Here is an 18,140-nt window from a genome sequence, read left to right on the forward strand (position 1 = left end):
CTTCCCCCTCCTTTTTTTTGCTCTCTTTCTTTTTTTTTTCAGCCGCACACAATAGTGCACACTTTACTGGCTGCCCCGAAGCACTGGACTGGATTGCACCGTCCGCCCACTCCAGCGCACACAGAGGGAGGGAAAACACCTCCACTCACAATCTGTTTCACTGATGCAAAGTATACCAAAATGGAAAAATGAAAATAGAAAGAATTATTACAAGACATTAAACTAAAATTTCTTACACTATTCTGTCTAATTACTAAAATCTCTTTGTCTATCAGTCTTTCTTTCTCTCTGAGATGGTGAAGCACTGCCTCAGCTTCTATGAAGCCTTGCCCTTATTTTCACATGCTTGGTCTTATTTTGGCACACAGTGGTTTGGGAGCTGCACACTTAGACTTCTGACAAGCAGGAAGCACGACACTGAGTTTATACTTTTGAATTCACCACTGTGAGACAAGAAAGTGAGACTTTTGCCAGATAAAAATTTGATTGAACAAATCTGATATTTGACCTAATACAGATAAATATTTTCTGTACTGAAGACAGAAGGTTCAAAGCTTCTCAGTTAACACTATGGCCCTGTGTGTAGTCATGTACATGTGAAAGCTTGCACTAGCCCTTCTCCTCCTCCACTCTCTTTTTTAAAACTGTTAAACATCCTTTTTTTTGTCTTGTCTGGATTTTAATAGGTGGTTCTTGTCTGAAAAAAAAAAAAAAAAAAAAAAACAGCCTTTGGCTCCTCTCCAGTTTTGAAAGGGAGACCCCACCTCTTTCCTGTGAGACACAGCCTAGCTGGAGTGACGTTTGTTGACTCAGTAGTTTCAGGCAGGGAGCAGAAAAGGAGATTTGTTGTTACACCGCATGGAGGAAGGGCAGTGGGGGAAGGCAGGAAGGTTTGCATGAGCAGTACTCACCAGAAATGGCCATTGCACATATCAGGTTCAGCATTTGTGCAATAAGAGAACAGGCTGCATCCCCTGGTCAAACACTTATAACATTTACCAAAGAATCCAAGTCATTTGGTAATGTTTTAAGAAAAATTTGACTAATCACACTGTAATCCCAATGTTTGTATTCATATCATTCATATTCTTAATTATTTGTCAATTTATTATGGATTATAACATTGTAATAAATACTGAATAACACATTTATAGATGATGTATAATGTATAATGTAATTGTGCAACATATTTTACACATAGGCTAACATGTTACATCCAGTATCTTATGACAATTTGTAAGTATTGTTCAAATTGTTGATTTCTTATGAATTTGTAAGATCTAACTCACAAAAAAACACGATTTCTAGGTAAAACTTCACCATTTGACAAAGTTTCACCCCTAAAACTAACCCTTACAATCACATGAGTTGATCATTTAAAAATGTATAATTAAGATTGTACAAATTCACCACAAATTGTATAAAAAAAAAAAAAAAAAAAAAAAAAATGAATGAATACAAATTGTAATGTTAGTGTATTGGAACCATCAAGAAATTATACAATTTGGATTAAACACAACAAAACACAATCCTTGCTTCTGAAAAGCCGGTTTAGTTTCTGGTAACTGTTTTATTTTGTTTGTTTGCATTCCCAGAGCATTCCAGTATTCTGTGCATTCATTAACACACATCTCGCACAGTCCCGTAAAGACAAACTGACATCATAAGGTGCTTTTTCATTGTTTGTTGGTTGTGGTATCACTGGAACTTTCTTCTTCTTCCCCAAGGTCCTAACTGCTAATGTCATTACTATGACACTCCCTATACACAACTACAAATGCGTTCCAGGCTCAATACTGGTAACATTACTTGGGTCTTATATAGGATTGAATTGTACAGCATTCTGGCTCTGGTCTTTGTTTATACAAAAAGCTCTATGGCATTTTCCAGTTTTCTGGACTCAAAGCCCATTGTAAATGCTTTCTATTAGAAAATGAAATGTAGTTAAAAATAACATAGCTACCATGTTGACCAAACAAATCTGAGCATCCCTTCTGGTATCCTCTACAGAAAATATATGTCTTGTGAAGAGGTGTCAGAGATGACAAATCATCCTTTCACATCACTCCTCACCTCTTGGGGGGAAAACTCTCACCTTGTGAGTGAAAAAGGGGATGATCCCACACTGCTGGGGACAATGACATAATGGACACACTTTTAACACGAGTGACCTCACATATCTGCTTGATTATAGGCATTAAAGAGGGCTTAAACTACATTATTATTTTGTTTTATAGTTGGAGGGCTTAAGGCAACTCTTGTGATGCTCCAAATAAAAACATGAGAGCTGACATTTGACATAGGCTTGACATGCAAATAATTTTATGCAATAAATAAACTTCTGTGCAAATACACAAATTACTTTAGGGACCTCCTCTAAAAAGAAGTCACTTCTGCACTTATCTTACAAGACTCGTTAGTGTAAGACCTTGATTTCCTAAATAATACAGACCCAGCAGGAGGGCCAGAGACCTAAAGTGGGGAGTTCAGGAGGGCACAGAGAATTACAGCAAGTTACAGCAAAACAAACCAACATTACGCTGACATAACCAACTCAAAGAAGTAACTTGTAATGAAAATTTGTTTTGTGTTTCTCTAGTTATTGCATCTGCATTTCTATTTATGGGCTATTTTGCATTGTAATTAACCATTTTTAATTACCCCCTACTAAGCAGTTGCTTCAAGTGAAAAGGTCTGAAGCTGTTTTCACGCACTCTGTTTACAGATGCCTGGTTCTCTCTCACTCTGTAGGGATGCAGGATTTTACGAGGCTCTATGCACAAAGGCTTATTATTCTCTTTGCACAGACACAGGTCATGTAGGGCCTTCAGGGGATGAGACCATATTGTGGCCACTGCTGGCCCTGTCTGTTCACGTGAGGTTCCCGTGAGCTTCTGCATTACACTTGTGGTTTTCAAGCTCCACGTTAGGTTCACCAAACTATCACTTCACATATCAACATGAACAGATGGTATAGTTGGGATTAGGTATTAGCTGGATTTGATGTCTTTACTGGCACACTAAAGCAACAGATAAATTGCAATTTAAAAAAAAAAGATGATTTGTGAATCATCTAATGTGCCTAAGAAGATTGCACAGTAATGTACTGAAAATATTCTTAAGTAAAAGAGTAAACCTATACTGTTGTTAATGCAGGTATTTAATATGTACATTTAACAACAATCACCAATTAAAATGCATGCATCCCCACTCTCAGTTGTGATTTTAATCTAGGTAGATTTGCTATGGTTTTCTTTTTGGTTACTCAGATTTTCTTTAACAGTTCCATGTAGTGTCACATTCTTGATAACACTGGCTGTAACTGCAGATAGAGTAACTTCATTTTAATGTAGGATTTTTTTTATTTTTATTTTTTTTATTCAAGTGATATGAAATTGAGCTCTTGGCACTAGAGTATTACACATCCAGTGTTACACATCATATTCTTGTTTATTTGTTTAATGTAGTGTCAATAAACAGCATGTCAGAATATAGTATTTATAATTAGATATTTAATCACATTTATTTATAACAGCTAGATAAGAGTTTCTTATATTTTTCGCGAGTTCGAGAGAGTGATCCATGCATTTGTGTCATTTCAGCTTGATGATTGCAATTCCCTCTGTATTGGAATAAGTCAATCAAACATAAATCGTCTGCAGATGGTTGAAAATGCAGCTGCCAGATTTCTGACGGCACCTGCAAATTTGATCATATCTCCCCTATATTTGCTCTTTGCACTGGCTGCCGGTCTGTTATAGAATCAAGTTTAAAATGTTACTGTTTTGTAAAGCTCTGAGTTGAACGGTTCCTGAATATCTCTGTGAACTTTTAAACCCAAATACATCCGTTATATCTCTGAGGTCTTCGGAGCAAAGAGTGTTGATGGTCCCGAGATCCAGACTGAAGTTGAGGGGTGACCGTGCCTTTTCAATTGAAACTGTGGAATTGTCTTCCGGTTTCCCTCAGAATAGTCTCTTCAGAATCTGAATTTAAATCCAAGTAAAAAAAACTCAGCTTTTTACCCAGGCTTATAACTGTCACTAGAGTATAAGGATCCGTCACTCATCAGTGTTTTTAATACTCTCCTCCTCCTTATTGCTTTGAGGTCAAAACCGTTTACATTTAATTATATGTTGTTTTAGCAAGGTTTTATTAAGCACAATGGTCAACTACACTGTAAAAATAAAAGGTGCCTGGAGGAACCTTTTGGGGTTCTTCACTTTGCCACACCGGCGGAACGTCCGTAGATCCTCTAGGCACCCTTTAAAAAGGGGTGGTTCTCTGAGGAACCACACAGGTTTCCTGAGGAACTCTTATATTAGGCACTGTGTGGAACCACTTTGGGTGCCTCCAGGAACCAAATTTCATTTTTTTAAATATTTACTTTCATGTTGTTACTATGGTTACCTTTGACTTCTATTATAATAAACCAAATATATAATTGAACCAAATACAAAATAAGAATTGTTTATTACATATTTGATATTTATTTTTATACATACACTTCTATGCACATGGGAAAAAAAGCTAACTAAAGATTAATATCAATGAATACACAAAAAATAGAATAATACATAAGCAACATGAACAATCAACCATGTATATACAATAGGCTACACAAGAAAAGACATCTCAACAAAATGCATGGAAACGCATATGTTCCACGAAATAAATCAATGTAAAAAAATTACATTTTGATTAATTAAAAATGTCCATCTTTACTTAACTTTAAAACATTTGTGTTTCAGTCCAATGATAAGTCTGACATCACTGTTTCCAAGTCCAAAAGCTCTATCAGACGCCAAAAACAAACAAACAGTGCTAATATGCACTCATTATGCTGTAATATTCCTGAAAATTATGATCCTAACCTTTATCTCTATACCGAAATCTCAGATGGTTAGTTATTCAGCTATTTTCAATCATAAAATGTGGAAGTCTGGGATGCCGTGAGACTGGAGACTGTAATGTACACTATGGCTTTTGAAAAGCTTAAATGTGTGACTTGAATCAACAGTGTTCATAAATGGTTGTTGAGTATTCTCATGAAACAAGATAGAGGAAGTAGAAGTAGAGGCTTCGACCCGGAAACAGAGTTAAGGTGCAGTAAAATTATCTGTTGTTCTGTGAATGTTCACTGGTGAATTCCAGTCATTTCAATAAGAATTTACATGGTCAGCAATTTCGTTTGTGGTCAAAAATGTCGCTATGGGACCAAGTTGGTGTGAGGTACTTAAAGAGTTACAAAAGTGAAGAGGTGCCGCAGCTTCTATTTCCGTGTGTTTTTCCTCTGTTCTGGTGGATGGTCCAGGCACTTCAATGATTTTCAGGTCTGGAGGATTTTTATTCTTGTTCAAACTTGTATTTCAGCTTACGGAGATCCCTGCAAAGTACAAAATGTACTGTTAGTAATGTTATTAAAGTGATAGTTGTGAAATTTAAATAATTTCCTCAGCCTTGTGACGTTCCAAACCTGTTTGACTTTCTGTCTGTGGAACCCAAAAGCAGATCTCAGGCATAATGCAACCCCAGTCACCATTCAATTTCACTGCATGAAAAACAAGCAGAAAAAAAAAATGAGTAAATCATTCATGAAACCATTCTTATATACACTTGTCTAGTTCAATTCAATGCAACAATTTATGTAAAAATGGTTAAGCTCCAAAAATATCCCAGAAAAGATCCTAAAAATAATCAATGAGTTCACAACTCATGTGTTATGGGTTGTGTTGTAAGTCTTCTGAAGCCATAATAGCTTTTTCCTTTTTTTTATCGAAAAAGACTAAACTTGAAGTTATAATTCAGAATTAAAATGTCTTATATTCAAATGCAAATGATAAAGATATAAGAAAAAAATGCATAGCATTATTTGTGAACCAAACCTAATATTATTTTTCTGAGTAACATGAATGAGATTTGAGAGCATGAGGGAAGATTTTCAGAGAATAACTGATTAAAAAAACAAGTACACAGTCAAACAATTCAATTTCACACAGAGAAAGTTAATAGTAATAAAGTACTTGCATGTGGTGCAGGTAACTTACTGTAATTCAATGTTGCCACTGAAATGTTCAGATTATTTTAGAAATGTAATGGTTGTTCTGGGGATACAAAAGAAAAAAGGCTGATTATTCACAACATAATATTTATTGACCAGTAAATGGCTTTAAAATTGTAACGTATTTGAGAGAATGAGGGCACCTGTAGTAAGTAAAGTTAGGCTAAACAAAAACAGACCAAACTATATTAACCTGCTTTTGTATTCTTAACAAACGCCAATGACAGCAGGAATCAGCTAAATTATAGGCTATATCAGCAATTTGACGACACAGTTGTACAGAATATGTTGAATTGAATGACTAAATCAATAAGTCAATAATTTCCATTTATTCATTACATTAGATCAACGTAACGTTAGTTAGCATCGCGGCTAAAAACTTTATACCAGATACTGTGCAATAAACGAGTAGTAAACACTGTAAAAACGTAGTAATGTATAATAAATTTAATTTATATATATGTGTGTTTGAATATATAGTGAGTAGACTCTGTATTTATATTTATTTGCGAGTTTACAAACCTTGTAATGGAGAGCCGAACAAACGGCGGAAGCTTTGATGAGAGGACTGGAGCCGTTACTTTCAAACCCGATGACGTCAGTGGATACTATTGTTGTTGCGCGCGAGCAGCGCGAGCATCACTGAAGCGACGACAGCAGAGGAATAGCAGCAATTTTGTGACAGAATACTTTTCTCCTCCTGGTTCTTCTTCTTCATAATATTATTATTATTATTTAGTGTTGTTTTTTAAGGTTTAAATTACTAAATAAAATAGCCTAGGCCTATACTAAATAACCCAAGTGAAAAAGACGTAGGCTACTGTTAAATGTATTAAAATGCATTAAAGTATATTTGTATTGTAGTAGGTCTACTAAAAACACTCAAGTACATTTTTAATACATTTAATAGTTCGTCTTTTTCACCTGGGTATGTATACTGAATCAAACTTAAGTAGCCTATAATAATAATAATAATAATAATAATAATAATAGGATAATAATAATCTTATTCTGGCCTCACTGAACCATTGGGTTCCTCCAGATGCTGGCTTTAACATAAGAGATCTTCCAGGAACCACTTAAATGTTAAAAGATCTTCCAATAACCCTTTTATTGCATTCAGGTTCCTCTATTTTCCCCCAAAGCACTTCGAGGTCTCATGATAATGAAAAGGTGACTCCAGAACCTCTGAACTAAATACAAAGTGCTTAAAGGATCCCATAAGTTCCAGCAAGAACCTCAAAGATTGTCAGTGCTCCTCCAGTAACCCTACTATATGAGAAAGATCTTAGAGGCACCTAAATTACATTTTGAAGTTCCTTGAGTATCCAACAGGATATTTGAGGCTCCTTTAGTTTTTACAGTGTAGGCTATACCACAAATACATACTCACTATTTGTATTTCAAATCCAGAAGTTATCAGCAACTTTTATTTAAAAAAAAAAAAAAAATCAGCATTGTGATTCTCTTTGTACACATTGTACACATTTAATAGACGTATTCACGTTTAAACACAATTTAAACAACATATAAAATGCATTAGGCTACTTCTATATAATTATATATTAAGTTGCTCAAGCAAGTGGTAAAATATTTTACCATGTACTTCGCATAGCTTACATTTTAAATTAAAACTTAAAATTGACAAAAACAGCAGACTCATATCCTTTCTTTTGCATAATTTAAATCTTTATACAATAAATCTTACATGTCACAAAGAACTTGTTTTTCCACCTCCACGAATGAGACGAGTGTTGTTCATTATGTCGCCTTGTTGAGGTAAATTGTATTTTCCCTTGATTTACCCCGGTCTTAACGTCTCAGCATTGCGATTCTCTTTGTACACACTCTTTAATAGACGTATGCACGTTCAAACACAATTTAAACAACGTCCAGCCTATTCAATGCATTACTTCTACTTATATTAAGTTGCTCAAGCAAGTGGTCAAATATTTAACCATGTAGTTATATTAAATCGCAAACATTTTAAATTAAAACTTAAAATTGACAAAAACAGCCTACTCTCTTGCATTTTCTTTTTCATTTAAATTTTAATAGGCTACGATAAATCTTGCATGTCACAAAGAACTTGTTTTTCCACCTCCACGAATGAGTTGTTCATTATGTCGCCTTGTTGAGGTAAATTGTAGCTTTCCTTGCTTTACCCCGCTCTTAAAGTGAAAAAAGTAGTATTTAATTAAATACATTTATGGTGAGATTACTACATTTTATTTAATTAATCGCATTTATGGTGAAATTACTACATTGTCTGGTCCATTTCGACCACGAAACATGCGCTGTCACTTTAATTCAGCATTTGCAGCACAGCAAAAATAGACTCGGTGCGGAAACGATCGCTGCACTGCTGTACACACACCGCAACTGGAACGGATCGACGGACTGCAACTGCGTGCAGTGTGAAAGCTCTAACCTGTTAACATGGGTACGGAAAAAATACGCACCGCATACGCACTGCAAACGGAGTATGTGTGAAACGGGCGTGACTCTTCTCTACCAGTCGCTATGCTCGTAAGGATCCAGTCCTTTGATTCCCTTTATTTTCTTGTCATATCTCATCTTTGCATTAGGATTTAGTTTTAGGCTGTATGGTCCGACAATGTTTTATTTTGCCCGCTGCATTTTTTAGGATTATATTCTGTTTTTCACAGCAATTTTTCATTATTTTCATGCCAGAACACTAGCCTGCTATGCCAGCCCATGTAAACGGGCCAAACATACCCATAATTCTTTGCGTTCCGATGACGTTGTCGCCCAGTCCCATACAAAAAAAGTAATATATGGCCATATATGTACTTATATTTTAAATAGCATGACATATATCTATACATATATTTGACTTATCTGAGAACACAATATATGCCTGCAACATATATGAACATGTATGTGTCCAAACATGTGAAGAAAATATTTGAGTTCATCCATATATGATACCATATATCTGCATATATTGCAGTATAGTATTGGTTTCTCGCATATATGCACAACATTAAGTATAAATATGTGACATACATAGGCCTATTTGTTTTCCACATATTTAATAAATGTATGTAAACATACACTGTAACCCTTTACTGTAAATTTACAGCGAATTTCTTACAAAATTGTATTGTATTTCCATAATACAGTATTAAGCTGTGTCTTTTACAGAACAGCTGTAAATATACAGCACATTTCTGTTTTCATCCCGATAAATTCGTAATTGACCGTTCGTAAAACCCTGCCCTCGAACGGTCCTCGTTCAATCTTAGCTCAGCAACTGTAACTAAGGAGAAGGACCTCCATCAAACATTGCGATTTCAGCAACAAGGTGAAACGATGCGCCTATGGTACCTGCAAGTCTGACACCAGGTATCCCAAAAGTTTAGAGGGAGGGGTCATTTTTTTTTTGCCTTTCCAAAACCCAAGACCCAAGCGGAAAGATGCCGACAATGGATTAAGCAGTGTGGGAGACCTCACTCACAGCTAAATGGCTCGAAGATTAATAAGTATACACATGTCTGCTGTAAGTAAAGCTAGCGAGCTAACTTAGCATATCAATTATCAATAAGTAGTTTAAGTAAGTTACTCTTACAACACTTTGCAGTTTTAATGATATCCTGTATGAATAAAATGACGGAGTAACTTATTTATTTTTATGTTTCCACTGTTCAATCGCGCCCGTGCCTCTCCCTCTCTCTCTCTGACACACACACACATTCCAGCATTGCAATCTTGACATCGGAGCCTGTTCATTATGCTGCGTTCACACCATAGACTGGTTCACACCAAATGTGAATAGAGCGTCAAATTCGCGTGTATCGCGTCTAGTTCGACGCTTGAACATTTTGAATCCATTCGCGCGTCCAAAGCGAATAGGACGCGAGCGAGCGAGCGAGTGCAGTATAAAATGTTTAAAGACATGTAGAACATATGCGATGATGAAAGGTTAAACTTGAGAGGTAGGGAAACTGTAAGCTAACGTTACTTGTTTAGGCTGGTCATCATCCTTAGCTTAGCTAGCATAGCTAACCTGTCATACCTCTGATAGAACAGGTAGAAACTGAATCTTTGTAACCTAAACTAGATTGCAGCCCTTTCTGTCGTGCCCTGGAGGATATGTCTGCTGCATTACTCCAAAACCAATCACTTATACCAATGGGTATGGAGCTCAACCCAGCCATGGCTATGTGTCTGGTTCTCAATTGTTTGACGGGCGTAGTAACAACTAGGGGGCGTGGCTTTTGCGAACGGTCAATACAGTATCATCAGAGAATGTCTAATAAGACGAGAAGTTTCACTCTCAGTAAACTTCCGGCTTCTGAACTGGTTGCAATTCCACTCTGATTCCATATGAGGGCGCTCACAGGACGAGTGCAGAATGAATGGAGGTCTATGGCGAAATACCCATCAAAATCCACTTTTCTCAGGATATAATTTTTTTGTCTAGTAATTTGAATGTTGTATTCGAAAGGAGATGCAAAGAAATTACACATTGCTGGGTGTTAGAATTTTTAGAGTCACTTATTTGCTTTAAAAAGTCTTTTAAAGTGTCAATGACGTCATACACAGCGTACGACCAGAGATACTGCTTTACGGCAATCCTTCGCTGACTCTGGTGCGTTCGCGCTCTGCACTTTCTTTTCACTCGAGGCATCGACAACACAGCTGACACAGGTAAAATACACGTGCTAGAAAAGTTTTTGTTTTGTTTGTTTTTGGTCCTGCTTCGGATGCCACGATGCCATCAAGCGGTATCTCTGGTTGTAATCAGTCCTTCACTGACCAATCAGCGTTCATTAGCGTGTTATGGGTAACAACTCAACCTGTAAGAAATCGAAAGGACATAAGTACTCGTTCATTCAACTTTCGACCTATAACCCATGTTGAACTTGCAAAACCTACACTCAAATCTGAGATTTCTCAAAGGCAATCGGGTGAAAGAGACACATTTAGCCATCTAGCCCCATAGACTCCCATTCATTTTGCACTCATGGCGAGCGCCCCCAGTGGAACTCTGGTGGAACTACAACCAAAATTCGGTACAATAGGACTTAATAGGGAGTGGGAAGGCTCTCCGTAGACGGGCTCTGGTATCATACTGACTGTATACAAGGCATTGCATTGTGGGATTGATTTCTTTCTTTCGCGCTCAATTCAGTTCAAATGTGACGCGTCACGCGAGCAGACAGTTAGGCAGCTGCTACAGGCAAACTTGTTTTGTCAGTGGGATTCAACTGAACAGAATCATCATTCCTGTTATCAAGATAAACAGTGTCTGCGAATCTGTGAGCAATTTTTAAGCTTTTGTGGGCTTCGGTTCGTGTTCGGTTCGTGTTTCAAACATTAGTTGCCTGTGACGCAGCAGAAAATGGACAACGTTAACGTGAAGACGGTTGGAAGAATTTGACATCTGAATAAAGTGCGTGTGACGATGGGATTTAGAGTTTGAGAAGATGGAAAATTGTTCAACTGAGTGAAGCCAATATATTGGCAATATTGGCAATATAAGCCAATATATAAGTTATTTTTTTTCTTTTTTTTGCATTTCTACATTGTTTCCACATATTTGATTTTGATTTTTTGATTTTGCGAACGCGGTTTACTACCATGGCCGCGCAAGCAATTCACTGACTCTGTTCACCTGTTTAGCAGGTAACTTCGACATTTCACATAATAGCCAACATTTACCATATTAGTTGCATGACGTGCTTTTGATATATATTTTTTTCGTTTCAGGCTTTGTAATCTGATGGCCAGTGTTAATGTAAGTGCTTTTAAGTAGTGTTACAGTTATAGTCTATGTGGTAAAAAAAAAATGCTATCAAATGCTGTCAGTTCTGTGATCGTGCTTTTGAATCGTTCTCAGAATTTTGCTAGCACATGAAAATCCATGTTCCTAATGTTGTTTTCAAATGTAGTATTCCTGATTGCCATCCCATGGTCCTACAACTACTCCCACAATTCAAAGAAGTTAGACAGTGCAATCCTTCAAGCAGATAAGTAGAGATTATTCAGCAAATCTCATTAATCTGTAATATGTTTTATGTTTTGGTTCTGTTGATCATGGTTGTGTTGTCCTTTTTAAAAATTGTTTCAGGAATTTGCAACGTTGATGTCCAGCAATCTACATTTGCCAGAGAGTCCACGCCTTATTTCCTGGTATGTAAACATTGGGTAGTTTTAACCTAAAATGAAAAGCCATCATTTACTCACCCCACTGCAAAATATGTTTTTCTTAATTAGTGTTTTTATCTTGTTTCCAGTCCAGATATCTAAAATTCTTACATGAAGAAGCATTTAATAGAAAAAAATTGTCTTGTTTTCTGAAAGAATAAGTCAAAATTAAGTGAGTTTATGCTTAAAACAAACAAAATTATATGCCAGTGCATTTTAGCATTCTAACCCTAACTAATTTTAATTTTTAGTTGAAAAATTTAATTCATAGAACTATGAATAGACATCTACATCGAACCACAGTGGAACCCACAGTAGTTATTTTAATTATTAATTTTTATTTTATTTTTTTTTTATTTTTATTATTATTCCATTACAGGTCAATCTCTAAGCAACCAGTGTGTGTGAAGGATCACAGCCTCTTCATCACTGGCCTGGCAGCGCTGTTTGCCGCCTCCTATGAGTTCAGCTTGCAGTACCAGGAAGAAGCAGCACCTTGAGTTTGTTCAGAGGTTAGTCATTAGCATATTTGCCATTCATATATATATATATATATATATATATATATATATATATATATATATATATTAGACTGAATTGTGTCACTAGCCTTGTCTTGACAGTATTTTAAGCTGACTACTGGTATGAACAATATGGCCCTGGTTTCCATACAGGGCTTAGCTTAAAGGGTTAGTTTACCCAAAAATGAAAATTCTGTCAGTAATTACTCACCCTCATGTTGTTCCAACCCCGTAAGACTTTCGTTCATCTTCGGAACACAAATTAAGATATTTTTGGAGGCTCACTCCTCCACAGGCTTATGGACACTATAACTTGCTGGCCCAGAAAATGTATGAAAGACATTGTTAATATAGTCCAAGTGACTCCAGTGGCTCAATCTTAAGTTTATAAAGCGAGGAGAATACTTTTTGTGCGCAAAAAAACAAACAAAAATAACGACTTTATTCCACTATTCATTTCATTCTCTCTCTGTGCCTCGAGTTAGTTTACGTAGTGTTTTTGCGCAGCGCGTCTGTGTTGTACGTCACCACGTAGGCTCACTATTGGGCGATGCTGGTCATGTGTGTGATGCGTGGTGACATGCAACACAGACGCGCTACGCAAAAACACTACGTGGAAAGACTCGAGGCCCAGAGAGAAGGAAATGAAAGTGGAATAAAGTCGTTATTTTTGTTTGTTTTTGCGCACAAAAAAGTATTCTCGTCGCTTTATAAACTTAAGATTGAGCCACTGGAGTCACTTGGACTATATTAACGATTTCTTTAATACATTTTCTGGGCCAGCCAGTTATAGTGTCCATAAGCCTGTGGAGGAGTGATCCAGCTATCAGATTTCATCAAAAATATCTTAATTTGTGTTCCGAAGATGAACGAAAGTCTTACGGGGTTGGAACAACATTAGGGTGAGTAATTACTGACAGAATTTTCATTTTTGGGTGAACTAACCCTTTAAGCCAGGTCTAGGCCTTAATAAAATTAGCGTATTTAAGCAGCTTTTATAAAAATGTAACAGAAAAAATCAAATAAAAAAACATTACTGGTGTGCATCTTGAGACAAAACAGTGGCAGTCACATATTTTAAGATATGTCAGTGCAAGTTGTTTTCAGTTAAAAGATTAATGAAAATTCTGTCATTAATTACTCACCCTCATGTCGTTCCAAACCTGTAAGACCTTCGTTCATCTTCAGAACACAAATGAAGATATTTTTGATGAAATCTGAGAGGTTTTTGCAACGTCTTTGCAACTTTCAAGGCCCAGAAAGCTAGTAAAAACATTGTTTAAATAATCCATGTAACTACAGTGGTTCAACCTTAATATTATGAAGCGACGAGAATCCTTGAGAAATGACATTATTCAACAATCTCTTCTCTTTCACGTCATTCTCACGTCTTGACGTAGAGTAAACAGTGTCAAGTCACCTTCATTTATATAGCGCTTTTAACAATATAGACTGTTTCAGTTTTACAGAGATAATAGGAGATTACAGTAGCATAGATTGTTTAGGCTTTACAGCAGCTCTAGAATAAAGTTATTAGATCGACTATTTTTGACCTTCAAAATGCCGACGGACACAGCTTCAGTGAGTTGTTCAAAATCTTTCTATTAAACTCTGTGTACACAAACAATGTTCTCAATGCTGGAGTTCATGTGTAGAGCCTCTGGTGACACTTCAAGCACAGTTTCATGTTGTGTCGAGCCTTCTTAGTGTTTTAAAAATAGCGATTTTTGATGCTATCATAGAAGTGCCCCAAGCACTCCAATTCAAAAGGCAATTTGACCAAAAACGAAAATACGGTCAAACTTAAAAGTGGCGTTTCAATTCTAATTATGCTTTTAAACGAAAGTTTGCCTCAGGTAGAAAAAGCCAGTGCAGCGCTTCTGGGTTCTACGTCAGAACGCATACTTATTATTGTCCGACTCTGGTCGTGTGTGATGACCCAGGAGCTAGCCAATAGTCAGCCTACGTTCTGATGTAGAACTGCATTGTTTACACTACGTAAACAGTGTAGGAGAATGACATGGAAAAGAAGAGATTATTCAACAATGTCGTTATTTTGTGCACAAAAAGTATTCTCGTCACTTTATAATATTTAGGTTGAACCACTGTAGTTATATGTACTATTTACCGATGTTTTTACCACCTTTCTGGGCTTTGACAGTTGCAATGACATTGATATCAATGGAAGGACAGAAACCTATCATATTTCATAAAAAATATCTTCATTTGTGTCCCGAAGATGAACGAAAGTCTTGAGGGTGAGTAATAATGACAGAATTTTAATTTTTGGGTGCAAAAATTCATGTAAGAATTTTCATTTTTGGGTGTAACATTATTGTGTAGTCATATATGCAATAAACATTGCAAGGCTTGCAATTAAGTTAAATTATTTCTGTCACAAAGGTTTGGGCTGGATTCTGGCAATGTGTGCTCTATATAAACAGAGTCTATGACTGCCTTTCCACTGATGCTCTGATAGACCTGATGAGGGGATGATATTGTTAACCCTCTGGGGTCTGAGCTGTTTTCTGGGCTCATTTTATTGATTTAAAAATTTTACGACGTGTTTTGTGTGAAAAAGCTTTTTGCATTAATATGTAAGCTTTTCACACCTGAGAAAGACAAAGACCCTCCCCTAACGGCCCTATTAGGAGCTATCAGGCCCTATCATTCTGAGCAACCTTGCACAAAGAATGAGGAGATTTAAAAAAGAATGGCTTTTAGATTTTTTGGATTTATTTACAACACAACATAATCCAAAGATACACAACAAATGACAAAAAAGCACTCATTGAAAACAATTATCCAAAGAAAGAGACCTTTGGGCCATTCCTAAAAACATTGTACATACCTTTCATTTCCAAGGTGTTTGATTTTCACTTTACCATGTTCATGTACAGAGACTCATGTGAATGTTGAAGTCAGCAGGACTCAGCATCTGGGCCCTGAAAGAAAAAAAAAGTGAACATACTGATATCAAGAAAAAGGCCTGCACGATTTTGGGAATAAAGTTTAGATTTTTCTGGTTAAAATTGCTTTTTAAAATTCACAGAATACACACACACACATAAATGTTTCCAACAATATATAATATAATGAACACCAGGTCTGTTGTGCCTTGTAGGCATAGGCTATGCGCAGTGCTGCATAAAATAATAATAACAATAGCAGCCTATAAATCTTCCAAAATATTTCAGTAACAACTAAGCTAGAGAAAAATATATTGATTATCATGTTACTTCAAATGTTTCCATTCTTTATGATGATATGAAATGAGATAATAATAAAAACATGAAGCCATTTGGTGCATTTCAAACGCGATCGCGATCCAAAATATGATACATTCAAACGCGATCACGCTCAAATATAAAACATTATGGTTACCATATACATATATACATTTGAGCAGATATCCACAAACACAGTAACAGTAAACACGGGTACTATAATATTCACCATATATCTAGCAACAGTTCAACTGCAATGTGAAATTTCTGCAACAATAACAAACTAATATGTAAGAATTTCTTACCTTACATCTTTCTTGTCTTCAAATCGCGTTCTTCTTCTTCTGAGGTAAATTCAATGTAAGCTCAGGCGCGTCTTCCAAACTCGACGAAAAGCAGAGACTTGTGAAGTGTTTTGGTGTTTTGTTTTTGAGGTAACGAGCGCGATCGCATTCCATGTGGAGATTTGCATGTGAATGTCTTTTGCGCGAGTGGGCGTGCTCAAATTAAAAATAATTAGGAAGCGTTTGAGAAGCTGGACATCTTGTTGGTTTTATACAAATTACTTAAACAGAGAATATTTGTTTTCAGTTTGAATCCGATCATTTAAAAGTACACACTTAAATGTTTATAAAGGTATATGGCTCATAAATGTGTGAAAAACATTCGCTGAGTTTTGTTTCAGTTTATAGACGTGCTCAAGAAAAAAAAGTTCACCGCGACGGAGAGGCAGAACGCACAACCTGTTTATTTTCTTTATTTTACAAAAGCACAATGTTTTGATTTGATTGTAAGTGGACACATACAAAAGTAAAAATATCACAGATTCTTTTTTTATATTTCTTTTTTCTGTATGAACATAAATGACGGAGTAATTTAAGTTTCTAGTGCTACAATGTGAAGAAAATCCAGCAAAACGCACCGGCGCGTTTGCCGACCTCAGAGGGTTAATGAGCTGGGTGATGAGTAGACAAAAGTTGTAGAATAAATCTGGCAATCCCACTTCCAAAAGTTTAGTTAGTTGACAGTGCGCATGTAAACAGACACACTGAGTTGATGTATTTTAACCAGGGCAGAAAAAATATAATTTATTGATCACAACATCCAACATTGCATTTTTTTTTCCATGTTGTTCAGTTTTATCCAAACAAACTAGTCGTTAAAACCGATATCTGTTTTTTATTTACACATCTTTTGTGCTTTCTCTCTCTGTCAGAATATATACACTCAGTTCATAATATTTAATTTTTTTTTTTTTTTTTTTTGCCTTTTAGACGCTTTTGACATTAATCCTGAACGTGGATCAAAAACAAAGAAAGGACAAGTAACTTCAAAGAAAACTGGCCAAGTTGTGCAAAACAAGAACACCACTGTGAGCCTACAGGTGTCCTCACTTCTGCGAAAACTTGCAGACTTTGAATGGGATTTCGTTTGCACTTTTATGGACTTCAAAATAGAAACAGCAATTCACTGCCATTATAAAGCTCGGAAGAGCCAGGACATTTTTTAATATAACTCCGACTGTATTCGCCTGAAAGAAGAATGTCATATAGACCTAGGATGACTTGAGGGTGAGTAAATCATGAGCTAATTAAAATTTTTGGGTGAACTATTCCTTAATTAAGTGCTAACTGTTACCTGTTTGTTGTTAAGTGTTAAAAGTGCATTTTGTTTAAAAAATAATTCAGCCAACATGTTCACAGAAGGCAATTTTCTGATCTTTGCTTTTAACCTAAATAAATGTTTTAAAACCCAGAAAATGTTGTTTTCTTTTTCCTAGTGTGACTACTCTTATGAAACCTTAAAGTATAATATTTTAATTATGTAATAATAAAAGCAGTATTCCCTGTAAAAATACAATTTATTGCTGTAGACAAGTTTAATATTGTAAAAGTATGTGGTATATACTGTATTTGGTAATTACAGTGGAGTACTGTAAATGCTGTTTACTGTACTAGTGTTGTAAAAATACAGTATGTGGATGGCAACCCAGCTGCCAGTATTTTACTGTAAATTTACAGTGAAAAGTTTTACAGTGTACATGCATGTGATACTGATGCATTTTTAAAGCTGTGGCATATGGTTATGGTACTTTGTGGATGTATTTGTCAAAAACACTGCATTATTGTATTAAAATACTATATTTGGTATTCACAC

At 36.0% G+C, this 18,140-nt stretch overlaps 1 long non-coding RNA gene across 1 annotated transcript; it reads left to right on the plus strand.

The window, feature by feature from the left end:
- Nucleotides 1–4,914: 4,914 nt before the first annotated feature.
- Nucleotides 4,915–18,140, plus strand: LOC308688568. The gene is made up of 5 exons (XR_014029913.1): nt 4,915–5,333; nt 11,798–11,825; nt 11,980–12,220; nt 12,615–12,747; nt 17,258–18,140. It is a non-coding gene; the product is annotated as an uncharacterized lncRNA (long non-coding RNA).

The sequence above is a fragment of the Scardinius erythrophthalmus genome, assembly GCF_964197995.2.
Source record: "Scardinius erythrophthalmus genome assembly, chromosome: 3".
Lineage (NCBI taxonomy): Eukaryota > Metazoa > Chordata > Actinopteri > Cypriniformes > Leuciscidae > Scardinius > Scardinius erythrophthalmus.